This window comes from Microcebus murinus, chromosome 7 (assembly GCF_040939455.1).
Source record: "Microcebus murinus isolate Inina chromosome 7, M.murinus_Inina_mat1.0, whole genome shotgun sequence".
NCBI classification, from domain to species: Eukaryota; Metazoa; Chordata; class Mammalia; order Primates; family Cheirogaleidae; genus Microcebus; species Microcebus murinus.
The window spans coordinates 13602871-13616342 of NC_134110.1; the positions used below are offsets into that span (position 1 = coordinate 13602871).

Here is a 13472-nt window from a genome sequence, read left to right on the forward strand (position 1 = left end):
CAAGGTGACCTCAAAGGGTTTCAGAGGGAAGTAGTTAGAAACTAGGTATTGCAGGTAGTGAATTTTAGCCCAATATAAGCAAGAACTTATAATTCAGTAAATTTACAAACATTTTAAAAAATGATCATGCCATCTGTCAGGGTGGCAGAGAGAGGATAATTGAATTATGACAGAGTTGGGAAATCATTGCTTTTTAAAGCCTGGTTGCATAAAATGTAATCACCTGGGAAACTTTTTAAATATTCACATTACAGGTACCTAAGAAAAGTCGTCTTTCACAGACACAGGCCTGCCATTTACAAGTGTAATTTCCGGTATTTGTTAGAAATGAGACACCTTGACTATGTAGTACTAAGATGAGAGCCAGTCACTGTAAAAGCAAAATTGTTTGTCTTTTTGATTGTCCTCTCTGAAACTCAGCAAATCATGCTGCGGTTTCCCTTTTGCAAATAACATTCTGATGTGGGGAGCTAAAGGTTAACATCAAGGTCAGTGACAAGGGGAAACCATAGTACAGAAAGTATACTAAAATTAGCATTCTGGTCCAAACTTTTTTCTTTTTAACAAATTATATTGTAATAATAGCTACTATTTATATAATCCATTATTTAGTTCCTACTTTGATAACTGAATTTGCCTGACCTCTCAGATCCTAAGTTTACCTTTCTGATTGGAGGGTGGAAGAGTTGAACTAGATCAGGAGTGGCTGAACCAAAGGCTCACAGGGCCTAAGAGGAATTGGAGGTGGGCAACGTGGACCAGGTGTGAACAAGTGGAAGTGGTGGGGACCATGGCAAACTAGAACATTCTGGTTCTAAAGAGTGGCACTGCTAGGGGACTCTTTAAAATGTGGCCCTGTGGAAGTACAGATTCAGTGTTGCCATAGGTTTTGATTTTGAAAGATAATCTGGAATTTTTTTCAAAATATGAAAGAAGAAGCCATTTAAAAAGTCATTTTGCATTTCCAAATGTATAATCCTAGGGTCTGAATCTGGCCTGGGGGTCACTGGTTTCTTCCATCTGGACTGGCTGATGGCTAAAGGTACCTTGTAGCATTAACGTTCTCCAGTGATGCTTCTCAGCAATCACCTGGAAAGTTTGTTAAATCTCAGACTCCTGGGCCCCACAGTAAGAGATTCTGATTCGTACTTTTTACAAGTCCCCAACTGATGCCAAGACTGACACTGGCCAGTGAGCATGTAAGTAGGAACCAGTCATTGTTCTGTTCTCATTGGCTTGGTAATTATTAGGATTAATTCAGGGGGTCTCCCTGACTACTTCTCTTCCTTCCACTCTTTCTATTCCCCCATCATCCCCGTATCAATACGACACCTTTAGAATGGTGGCAGCTTGCACTTTTGCATTGGGAAAAGTGAGAAAGCAGTGGAGTATTGATATTGTTGGATTCAGCCTGTTGACTTGGCAGGAAATGTTTAATCCTGTTTGAAGAAAGCATCATCCCTAAATACATTGCAGATGACCTACTTTGTAAATAAGTATAGCTAAGGATACATGAGTGATTACTGGGTGACGGGGAATGTATAATGTATTTTACCTACACATCCTCCAGTCCTTGTGACTTCTTGCTAGGTAGATATATTCTCATTCCTATTTCACCTTCAACCTCGGAGAGATGAAATAGCTCATCCCACGTCAGGTGGGTTTTGAGGAGCAGAACAGAGATTTAAAGCAGGATAGCATGATTACAAAGCCTATTCTCTTTTTGTCATATCCCCTCAATTGTATGTACACACATTAATTACAGTATTAATAATTGATATAATATATAATATAAATCACACCTTGCTGAATAAAGGATTCAAAGTGATTAACAAAAATGCAAATTGTATTGCTAAATAAAATAAATTAGAAACAAATAAAATACATCAAGAAGGAAAAGAAGATGATGTATAAAATGGCATTCCATGAAGTCTTACTTCCTTATTCCCTTGCTAATGTCACGAACTTGACTCTGAGCTTATAAAGCTTATGAAGAAAGGCATCATGATACATCTCTTGTCGATACGAGCCATTGTGAAGGCAGAGAGGAAGGAATGTGGATGAAGCTCTCTTGTTTCCTAAATGGGCCCTGATGTGGTCTTCATCCTTAGTCCAGGATGTCCTCTCGGGCTTGTGACTATCCAAGATGGCTACTCTAGTATTCATGGATTTACCTGCATCTGACAGCAATGGAGAAAAAACAGGTGACACCTACTGGGAACACTCATTACATTGACCTAAAGCAACCTGAATGGTATTGTAAATCTGAAGTCAGGATTTTTGTCTGTTTCATTCCATTTCTATGCTGTCTGGCACCGCAGTAAAGACAGACACGTTCTTAGTTAAAACAGTATCATCAATTTGATGATAATTTTTCAGATTAATTGCTTTAAATTGAATGCAAGATAGTGTCCTTAATACAATTTAACACCTGAAGTCTTTCCTTGATCTTCCGATTTCATTTGTTTTAAGGTAAAATACATTTAGTTGGTTGAAACCTAACGAGGGCTTTAGGATAGATGCTTTGAGAAGAAACAAAAAGAGCCATGAGAAACAAACATACTTAAACAATTTCCAGAGAGCCTGGTAGTCAAGTTTCCTCATCTGCAAATGAGGGGGTTAGTGTTCTCCTGATCTCTAAGGTCCCTTTGGCTCTAACATCTGGGACGGTATTAGTCAGTGATTTGATAGAATCATAGATGGGCAAAGGAGGAAGAACGGGATGGTCCTCAGCATGGCAGAGCCAAATGTCCATCAGAGACGTAGCCAAGCAGCTCCTGAAGCAGCTGTGTCACTTGCAGGATGGAGCTGACTCTCTTTCTCATTCCCTAGCTGTACACCGCGAAGATCAGCCAACCAACTCGGAGCAGAGAGTTGAACCCAGGCTGGAAGGCATTTCCAAAGAATATAGATCTCCTGCCAACTGGATCACTTGAGTCATCTCTCAACATCCCATTCCAATTACTGTGAGGTGTCATCAGGCATTAATAGGGAGACTGGACTGGGTTTTGCTTTGGGCTTTGTAGATCTGCCATATCCATGTTTCATAACTTCATCAGGGTTTTCAGAAAACATTTGGCAGAGGCTATGCTATCAGCACTTGCTTTTTAAATTAAATTTTCAATACTGACTTCCCGATCTTGTCCCTGCAATGTGAAAACGTGTCTCTTCCTATTCCTGTTTAACCACGTTGTTTGAGTAGTGCAAATAAAAACAAGCAAGCAAGCTAAGTATCTTCTGAGCCTTCCTAATTTGGCTGGTGCCATAGTCATTCTCACAAGGCCACATGCAGCCCCAAGACTCTAGAACAACTGGATACCCAAATGAAAAATGTGGCCCCTATATTACACATATACAAACAATAAGTCCAGACAGACCATGGATCTATGGCAAAAGCAAAAGTTACACATTTCTAGAAATAAAAGAGACTATTTTAAACAATATGGAGTAGGCAAAGATTTCTCAGACAGAACATAACAGCATTAAAAAGAGATAAAAATTAAATATAATAAATGATAAGTTATACTTAATCAAAATTACAATGTCCTGAATAACAAAAGGCATTGTTAAAAAATGAATAGAGTTTGTTTTTATCCATTTTTAAGAGCTTTGGTATCATTTGGGTTCTTTAATATTTAGCAAAATGTATAGTTTTTGAATCTTTCTTTGAAAGGTGTGGTTTAACTGGCTTTCTCACCCTAAAACTTCCTTGGCTATCCTTTTTACTATTAAGCATATTCATTACTCTGTGGCTTTACCTCTGAAACCCAGATCAGTTAACTTCAGTATCATTGCAATATTATTTGCTTTCCTACATGTACAAAGACTTAGAGCCAATTCATTCCATCTATGCAATTACCTCTCTGTCTATAAAGATCTCTATTGGGATTTCCTTGGAAATATTTCAGTGATAGCTTCATTTTTCAGACAAAGGAAACTAAGTGACTAAAACATTTCCTGGAAATTTGACAATGTCAGCATTGAAACGTTAAGCACTGTAAATTTAACAGATGCAAACGAACTAGTCCTCTTAGTACTAATGTCAGAACATTCCCTGAATTCCTATTTGATTGCTACTTCAGAGATAGATCTCATTAGAAAGCATTTCCCATTCTTGACTTCTTTCTTTGCAATATCTGAACACTGTCAATTCAACCTGGAAGGGAACTACTTTACGAATAGATTTATAATATGGGACTTGTGTGTGTGTGTGTGTGTATGTTTGTGTGTGTGTGTAGCATACCCTGAGAGTACGCATTCTTTTGAATGACTTTCTTGAAATTCTACTTTTGCTGTGATTAAAACATGATATGTCAAAAGGGAAGAGAGCTGGTGGATAGGGAAACAATGGATGGAAGAAAAGAATGTCTGATCTCCAGCTGATTGCATGTAAATGTGATGTCTACTTTTATAACAGACATCTATTGATACTGATATCACTTTACATTCACATGGTGTGCTATATCTTATGAAGGAATTTCATAGACACAGTGTTATTTAATCCTAAAAATGTTATAATTTTGCTGGTTTATAATTTCTTCTGGGTTTAGGTACCTTCCTCAAACATGAATCCTTCGAAGCATTGTGATTGCTAAGGCTCCCCAAATGGGAGCTTAAACCTGTATTCCCCAGTAATGTCAATGGAATTATATTTACGTTTCATGAAGTTCTGTGGATTCTTTATGTATTTGACTGTTACAATCTCATGTTCTGAGCCTGCCCAGAATCCAGTGACACTTCTTAAAGCTTGCATCTGCATAGTGTGCTGGGACTGGTATTCAGGTATGTCCTTCTCTCCAGAGAAAGAAGGTCCTATAAGACAGATCTTTGTTTTCTCTGTCCCAGTACAGACAGGTGTGCAAGGTAAGCCTTGCAAACAGATAGAAGAAAGGGTAAGACTTTATTCTCCCCAGAGGCTGGATCTGACTGGGTGATTCCTACGAGGACATTGGTCCTCCTGGGCTCATGTTTACCCTTAAGAGCTGCCTCTCTTCCCACCTGGTTCCAAACCTGGCTCTCCAGACCTCCTGAAAATATCCCGTGGTCCTAATATGCTGCCAACAGATTTTCTTCACTTTGCATTAGTCAGAGTAACTTTTTTATTGTCTCCCCTTAAAGAACCCATCCATGTAAGTCTCTTTTGGAAGCATGAGCCCACAGTCATCAGAATTAGTTGGCTGAAGTGGTTTGCAAGTGGGACTGGCAGAAAGTTTCAGTAGCAATACCCTGATTTTCTTTGAACAGAAAGGGGTTTGAGGAGAAGACTCTTTAGGACTTTTACCAAAATAATACTATATTGCTTGCATCCTTACATCCCCCCTACCTACCAAAGAGATGAACTTAGTGGGTTGTACAAACGGTTTCACAGAATTCTGATTTAATATCAAATTATGCATGAAGCTGACCATTTTCCAAACTGGCTAGATAATAATAGTGCCTAGGATTTTCCAGGTGTCAAGGGTGATGGTAAGTAGCATTATCTTATTTAATTCTGACAACAGCCCACTGAAGTAGGCACTATTATTATCCTCATTTTACTGATGAAGAAATAAACTTAGAGAGGTTAAGTTGTACATCATAGCTGCTAAGTGGCAGAGCCAGCATTTAAACTAAGGCACTGAGCCACACCAACTACTCTATACTAATATAATAATTATACACTTCATCATAAAACCTGTTTTCTAATTACACAGATTGTAGAAATAGATAATTTTTATTCTTAATGTTTATTCGTAACTCCAATCACACATTTAATTAATAGATTTCATATTTATTTTATTTGTTTATGTTTTGCTTTTATGATTAAATGACCTAGTGGCAGGGACTATAACTTAATTACATGTTGCTTAATTATTGGTATATTAGTTAATTATATGGAGTATTTTTAAAAAATTAAGTAATCATATTTTATAACATGTTGCTGTCCTGATGTCAATCACTGTTCTCTGTGAATTTTGAAAGTTTGAAGCATAAATGTATAGTTAATTTTAATATTAAGATTAGTATAGGTTATTCATAAGATTTTATATATATTTTACATATGTATACACACATATACACATACAATTAAAATTCCTTAAAATCATTTAATCACAATATATGCAAAATATATTAAATATTAAGAAAAATTTGCAAGTAACTTTTACAAGTGAGCCTCAATTTTTAGATGGCTTTGGAAATTTTGTAATTTAATATTAGCATTTCTTGGTCTCTGTATTTTGTTTTATTATTTTAAGGAGAAACTATTTTATGTTGAAAACCTACTGTGAGAAAATGACTTAACTATGTTGTCAGCTTCTCCTGGACAGGGTCATTGTTTTATATTCTTCACATGGAATAGCTGCTGGCACTATAAATGTTTGTTGAATCTGAATTTTGAATTTAAGTGAAATGATGCTGAAAATTTTGCATTAGCTACAGTCATCCATCTGAATTTAAGCCAGCAGTTGCTATCTTGCATAGGGGAATCATTAATAATGTGGTTTCTAGTGAGATTATTTGGTGACAGTAGAAAATGAAACATTTTTTCTCCTTTGAGTTTTTGTTTCAATCATGCATGGCTCAGTCTTCAGGGTAGTGTCTTTGGCTCAAATGAAAATCATAAAATATGTTATCTTTAAGGGTTCTGATACCTTATGGGACAAGAAATTAATAAATTTAACTCTATCCCCTATTTTTGCTTTGATTTATCCAATGCCACATAGATCTACTGTCAGAAGTGTAGTGTTTCTGGGTCTCAGTTCACTTTTCCTTTTACTGTACCTATCACTAGAACTTTTTATTAAGTAATTATAAAGAATATTATGATAATTATTATTACTCATTATTTAGCTAAATATTTCCCCACTAGTTTGTTCACTTTCGACCCTTATTCAATGTGTGTGGCACATAATGAAAACGATTATTTAGTGGAACATTATTATTTTTTTTGTGTGTGTGTGAGACAGAGTCTCACTCTGTTGTCCAGGCTAGAGTGAGTGCCGTGGCATCAGCCTGGCCCTCAGCAATCTCAAACTCCTGGGCTCAAGCAATCCTTCTGCCTCAGCCTCCCAAGTAGCTGGGACTACAGGCATGCACCACCATGCCTGGCTAATTTTTTCTATGTATATTAGTTGGCCAATTAATTTCTTTCTATTTATAGTAGAAACGGGGACTTGCTCTTGCTCAGGCTGGTTTCGAACTCCTGACCTCGAGCAATCTGCCCGCCTTGGCATCCCAGAGTGCTAGGATAATAGGCGTGAGCCACCACGCCAGGCCAAGTGGAACATTTTAAGAAAGAATTTCCTGTGAAATATTTAAGAGATTTCCAATACTCAGGATGAATGGAGTTTCATTCTCCAATATGGAATTGTAAGTTGGTATAACCTTACTGGACTGAGTTTAGCAAGGGATATCAAAAATCTTAAAAATTTTGATCCAGGGGTTCCATTTCTGATATATTATTCAAAGGAAAAACTGATCAAGTCACTAAAATACAGAGATACACACATACACATAGGATATTCATCACAGCATTGTTTAAAACAACAATAAATTGGAAGCATACCAAATGTCCACTGGTGGGGATTGGTTATGATATATACATACCGTAGATATGCACAAAAAATGCAGCCCTTCTATTTCTTGGCATCTGATCAAGTGTTTTCATGGGGCCCTAATTTATTGAGTAGCAGTGTGGTAAGGTTAGTGGTGGATGACTGAACTTTCATTGTGCCATTTTATGGAATTAGAATCTTGTGTGTTTTAAACTCTCTGGAAAACTGTCTCTTTGGGGCCAATGCACAATGTGTTGGGTTTTCCTTCTTTCCTTCTGCTCCTTTCCAAGGTAGCATCTCAGATGATCTTGTGGTGGCTGGGTATGAGTGGGAGGGTTAGGTTTCTGTGATGCCCACTACTAATCTCTGCTGTGGAATTGCGTATCTGAGGTGCGACTTGTCTCATCTGGCCTTTTTGGAGTAATATTCTTGTATTCATTGTTGGAAATCATAGTCTCAGACATTTACTCCTGGTCTCAGAATGTGACCAAAATCCATTCTTCCCCTCTTTGATGGTAAGCAAGTTAGACATGTGGCTGCCCAGCCAGAGACTACATTTCCCAGTGGTGTTTTGCAGATAGATATGCCTGGAATAGGAACAGAAGTGATATATGTGGGCTTTAAGACATTGTGCCTACGTACATTCCTCTGAGTTTTCTTTTCTCTTCCTGTAAGCTTGAAAACCTATGTGCTGCGAATTTTCCTCCCCTGGGATGAAGTTGGAACACTTTTTGGCTATGTGAGCTGGGCAAGAGATCTAGAGATCAGACTTATTCTTAAGAAGATTTTTGAACTGGTTTTTCCTATTTTCCTGTTCCATCCCTCATCCCGTTCATTTTTGTTTCAGGGAAACCTGGTATCACTTATGTCTGGATCCTCCAAGATTCCTCTATGTAATACATATTATTGGCTCGCAGGTTTCCTCATGCTTGGCTTACAATTCAGTTGTCTGAGTTAATTTAATTGCTAGTCTTCCAATCATTTTCCAGCTCCAAAAGTTTTACCACTTTTATACCAACTTCCACTCTCCCTATCCTTATAGGCTTATGTCTTAAAAAAAAAAAACACACCCCTTTTCTAGCATTTTGTGGGTTGGCAAAGGGAGTGAATAATATGTGCATGCTCATGTGATAATATTTGCTGAAGAGATTAGAATAATTTCTTACTTTCTTGCTGTTAGAATTTTTCTGTATTATAATTATAAATATTTTATTGTTCAGCTATAAAGTTAAAAGCATATTCCAATACTGTTTTTTTTAATGAAAAAACAAAACTATTTGAAAGTATATATTTTTCTGCTCATGTTCTGTCTCCCTCTTTCTACTTTCTGGATTAGAGAAAAGAACTTGGAGAATAGTTGCATTACTGAAGTCAGCAGTCCAGAACTTGGAGGACAGGGACAGGAAAAACAACAATGAATTAGGCACTTGAAATCAAATTGTTGCAAGTATATGGGGAAACAAAAGTCAAGTTAAAAACAGAAGCCAAAAAGTTGATCAGTAGGGTTATTTAATTTGATGCAAAGGTGTTTCTGCATATTTACATGGAGTGGATAAGAGAGTGTCTTATGACACCTCAAGGTAAGCCTACAGCAACAATGCCTTATTGGTCATAGAAAGAAAAATCTATCCAGCACAGAAATCTTACTGTATTATTTCCTGTATCTCACATTACTTGGATATAACTATGAGATATAAGTGCAATTGGAAATTATCATTTCACTGATATTTTTAATGAAATAAATGTTCCAATTACTGAATGATGCTGGCTACTTGGAAATTAATCCTCTATGTCTTTCAGAATTTGACCCAGTAATACCAGACCATTCACAAATAGGGAAAATAGACTGTACATTTGATGGCAAGGAAGGAGAGACTGCATTTTAGAAGGGAACTTTCTCAAGTTTATTTAAGAATATTTAAGAACATGGAGTGATAGTCATACAAGTTAAGTTAGAAATATCAATTTAAATAATATTTATAATATGATTCCAATTTTGTCAAAAATCTGTGTGTGTACATGAACATAGGACAAAAAGCTGAGTTTATGCTACAAAATGTCAACAATGGCTTCATGAATAGTTTGTTCTTTATACTTTTTTGTATTTATCATATTTTCTATAAAGAGTCTGCTTTTATAATAAAGAAGTATTGTTTATAAGAGGATTTTCTCTCTCAGTTTCTAAATCAATCTCTGTCTTAGTCTTTTCCAGCTGATGTAACACAATACCACAGATTGGGTAATATATAAAAAATAGAGACCAATTTCTCACAGTTCCAGAGGTTGGAAAGTCCAAGGTCAAGGTGCAGACACAGCTGGTGTCTACTAAGGGCTCGCTTTCTTCTTCCAAGATGGTGCCTTGTTGCAGCATCCTCTGGAGAGGAGGGACATTGTGTCCTCACATGACAGAAGGGGAGAGGGGCAGGGCAGCTCTCTGAAGTCTCTTTTATAAGTGCATTAATCCCATCTGTAAAGGCAGAGCCCTTATGACTTAATCACTTCCCAAAGGCCCCAACTCTTAATACTATTGCATTGGGGAATAAGCTTCAACATGAATTTTGGAGAGACACAAACATTTTAGTGTTATTGTTATTATTTTTAATAAATAGGTTATCCTAGAGTCCAAAGGCATTTTTTTTGGTTTTAATTATTATTTATTTATCTACTTTGTTTTAGAGACAGGGTCTCATTCTGTTGCTCATGCTGAAATGTAGTTGCCTGATCATAGCTCATATAGCTCACTGAAGCTTCCTGGGCTCACGCAATGCATCTGCTTCAGCTAGGACTATAGATGTGCACCACCACAGCTGGCTAATTTTATACTTTTTTTGTAGCAGGCATCTCTCTATGCTGCCCAGGCTGGTCCCAAACTCCTGCCTTGGCCTCCCCAAATCCTGGGATTATAGGCATGAGCCACCACACCCAGCCAGGGCACAAACATTTTAAACCACAGCAATGTTCAAACATTATCTTTTCATTTTAAATTAGATCCTAAGTTTTATTAAATTAGAAATGAACATTTCCTCAAAGCCTTTATAAGTCTCCCCCTGCTTTCATAAACTCTTGTTTTTTTTTTTTTGGTGACAGTCTATTAAACTATTCTTGATTTCCTAAAATAAGAGCCAACTAAACCCAAGTCTGCATAGAAACATGTCATTGTATCAGATAACAAACTTCCTTGTCTTCTTTTAGACCACATTGCAGCAAAGACCAAGAATTGGTGCTTCTGCTTACAGATGGTGGTGACAAGGCTGCTAGTATCATTTCACTGTGGGAGATGATAGAACATTAAAGCTGGAATTATAATGTGGATCCTTCTAGAAGAGAGGAAAAGCTCAAGCAAGTTGCTCAAGGCCTCATGACTAGTTTTTAGCTGACCCAGCTGAGATAGTCTGGCCTGCATTATTCTAAACTGACTCCACAATCATTTATTCCATCTTCCCATTCCCAAATGATGTGACTTGACTTAATTGGCTTGTTTTATGGAGGCTTCAGGTATAGTGATGGACTTTTGTCATTTTAAAATAATGGAAAACCCTCTTTTCTCAACAATGTTTTTTTCATACACAAAATAAATTAATATTAACAAGCTCTCTCAGGCTGGATACTAAAGTTTTGAGGAGAAAAAGTGCCTTATTCACTTTACAGGTATTTACTTAACATCAGGTTTGAGTATGGTAGTTCAAAGCCAATGTTACTTATTTCTGAAAATGAGCTCCTTAGTAGCCTATGCTGTTTCATTCAGTCTTTTTTGGATGGACTTACTCTTTGAACTCTGGTTTTATCTTCAGAAGCCCTGGGTTGGGGTTCAATTTCCCCACATAGTAACTATATGAACCTATTCAAGTTGTTTAACTTCCCTGATCATCCAATGATAAAGTGCTAAATAATCACAAAACATTTCCTTTAACAATGCTTTATACTTAAATTTGTGATTTCCATATGAATCCTCCAATTCTTCTCATTAGAGCAACCTAAGAATTAGGCTCCCAAAGTAGAACACCTTAAATTGTGTTCTCTTTCTTTCTCTCTCATACTAATGGACCTTCACATATACCACTCCTTTCTCCTTTTGTTTCTGAATACTTAGATTAAGGTGATGTAAGTTGCCATTTACCAAAGGGTGCATGTTGGGTGAAAGGAACCAGATGGAAACTCAGCTGGAGAAACATAGGAACTCTCTAAATGAGAAACAGCTGAGTTGGGACAAGGACACAGAGTGAAGACTAAACTGTGTCTTTGCAAGGTACAAGAAGACTGGCTAAATTACATTATCAACCTGCTTTCTTTGCTGTTGCATTGGCGGCCTCAAGACACCATTTGGGTTGGGTTCAATGGTGACTGGGGTGAGGGGTAGGGAAAGGCTGAAATCCTGCCTGGTTGTTTTTAGGCTATGCTTGCCCAGAGAAGTCACATTCTTTCCTAATTTGCACAAAGATGTCATATGGATTAGTGGTAGCTATGGTAGAATTAGTCTAAATTTCAGCAAAAACTATTATGAGTAAATAATGAATCACTGAGAAAGAATTGATTTTTCTTAGATTAGGCAGGTCAGGAAATGCATAAATTATAGCAAGGATTTAGGTTAGACCAATGTGGTTTTGCTCCAGGTTTTGAAAGAATAGATAAACCATCTTTCTAAGATGGTCCTGGATCATTGATAATGCCTGCTTTAGTAACCCCAAAGACTTTTATGAGACCATGAAGTCATTGCAACAGAACTTCACATGTCTTTCTAGTCTTCTCATTTGCTCAACCAAAAACTAAATGGTGCTCACTATTGAAATGGTAGAGAGACACATACTGTTGACAACTCATGTATATAAAGATTCCGTGACTCTGAAATATCACCACAAAATACTAAACCCAGTGCCATTAATGCTTAATCTCACTTGACTCTTGTGAGTGGAGTTTGGAGGGGCTTCCTCTTTTACTACAGACCTAACGTCATTGCAACTGTCCCCTGGCTCGCTTACAGCTGCCTCCAATCTTTAAAAGGGGGAATGAGACACTTTAGTTAGGAAGCAGGCAAAATAAGGTCACAGAAAAGTCAGAGTAAGGTGGGCTGCAATTCTTCTTCTCATGCATTTCAAATTAAGAGAGAACGTAAGGGTTAACTATAAAGTATTCCACCTTGAACCCCCGCCCTCTCTTTATCTAGCGCACCATAATAAAAGATCAAGAGTTCCTGCTTATTATTTTATTTTTCCTCCTTGCTCCACCAGGCTAAGGCCCAGTCTGGTTATGGATTAACACGGGGATCAATACTAAGCCTGCTGTCTCTCTCCCGGCAGGGGAAAATGAACTCAAAATGCAGTCAAACTCTTATTGATCAAGGATATAGGTCTCACTTTCATTACCTCTGTCTCCTGATAACCCACAAATAATGTGATGAGTTGCTAATCTCTCTGATTTTCAATGGACCCTTCACCCCTCCTGTCTGCACATTGCAGCTTTTATTTTCATCCTGATACACACTCTGTGTAATTCATGTAGCACTAACTCTCACTCTCCTACCGTCAGACCTGGTCCATCAGAGCTAATAATATCGCTCTTCACTGGGTGCGGAGGCTCCAGCCAGTTCAGAATATAGTGGCTCCAAGCGTGGCAAAGAAATGCTATGTGCAGACTGCTTCTTTCAAGGGCAGAGAGGCGGGAAGCCTTCTTGGTGAAGCGACACTCAGCTTGGTAGTAATCTTCCCAAGATGTGAGCTGCTTCTACTGAAGTAGTCCCAGATTTTACAAACTTACCTGTTCAAGACTCTTGAGTGGCCAATTTCATTTTGGCCACCTCTTTTCAGAGGATCTGAACAGACTAACACAAAGCGCTTTGCCACTGTGGTGCTAGGGGAGGGTCGGTCCCCTCACGCTTGGTGCCAAAATGACCACAGGAAATTTTCGTTAAATAGCTGTGGAAAATACCATGGGATAAGCCTA

The 13472-nt window shown here is 37.7% G+C and overlaps 1 long non-coding RNA gene across 1 annotated transcript in view; it reads left to right on the forward strand.

The window, feature by feature from the left end:
- LOC105871256 (uncharacterized) overlaps window positions 1-13472 on the forward strand; it is a 93769-nt gene that overhangs the window by 62350 nt on the left and 17947 nt on the right. The gene's annotated exons all lie outside the window — the stretch shown is intronic.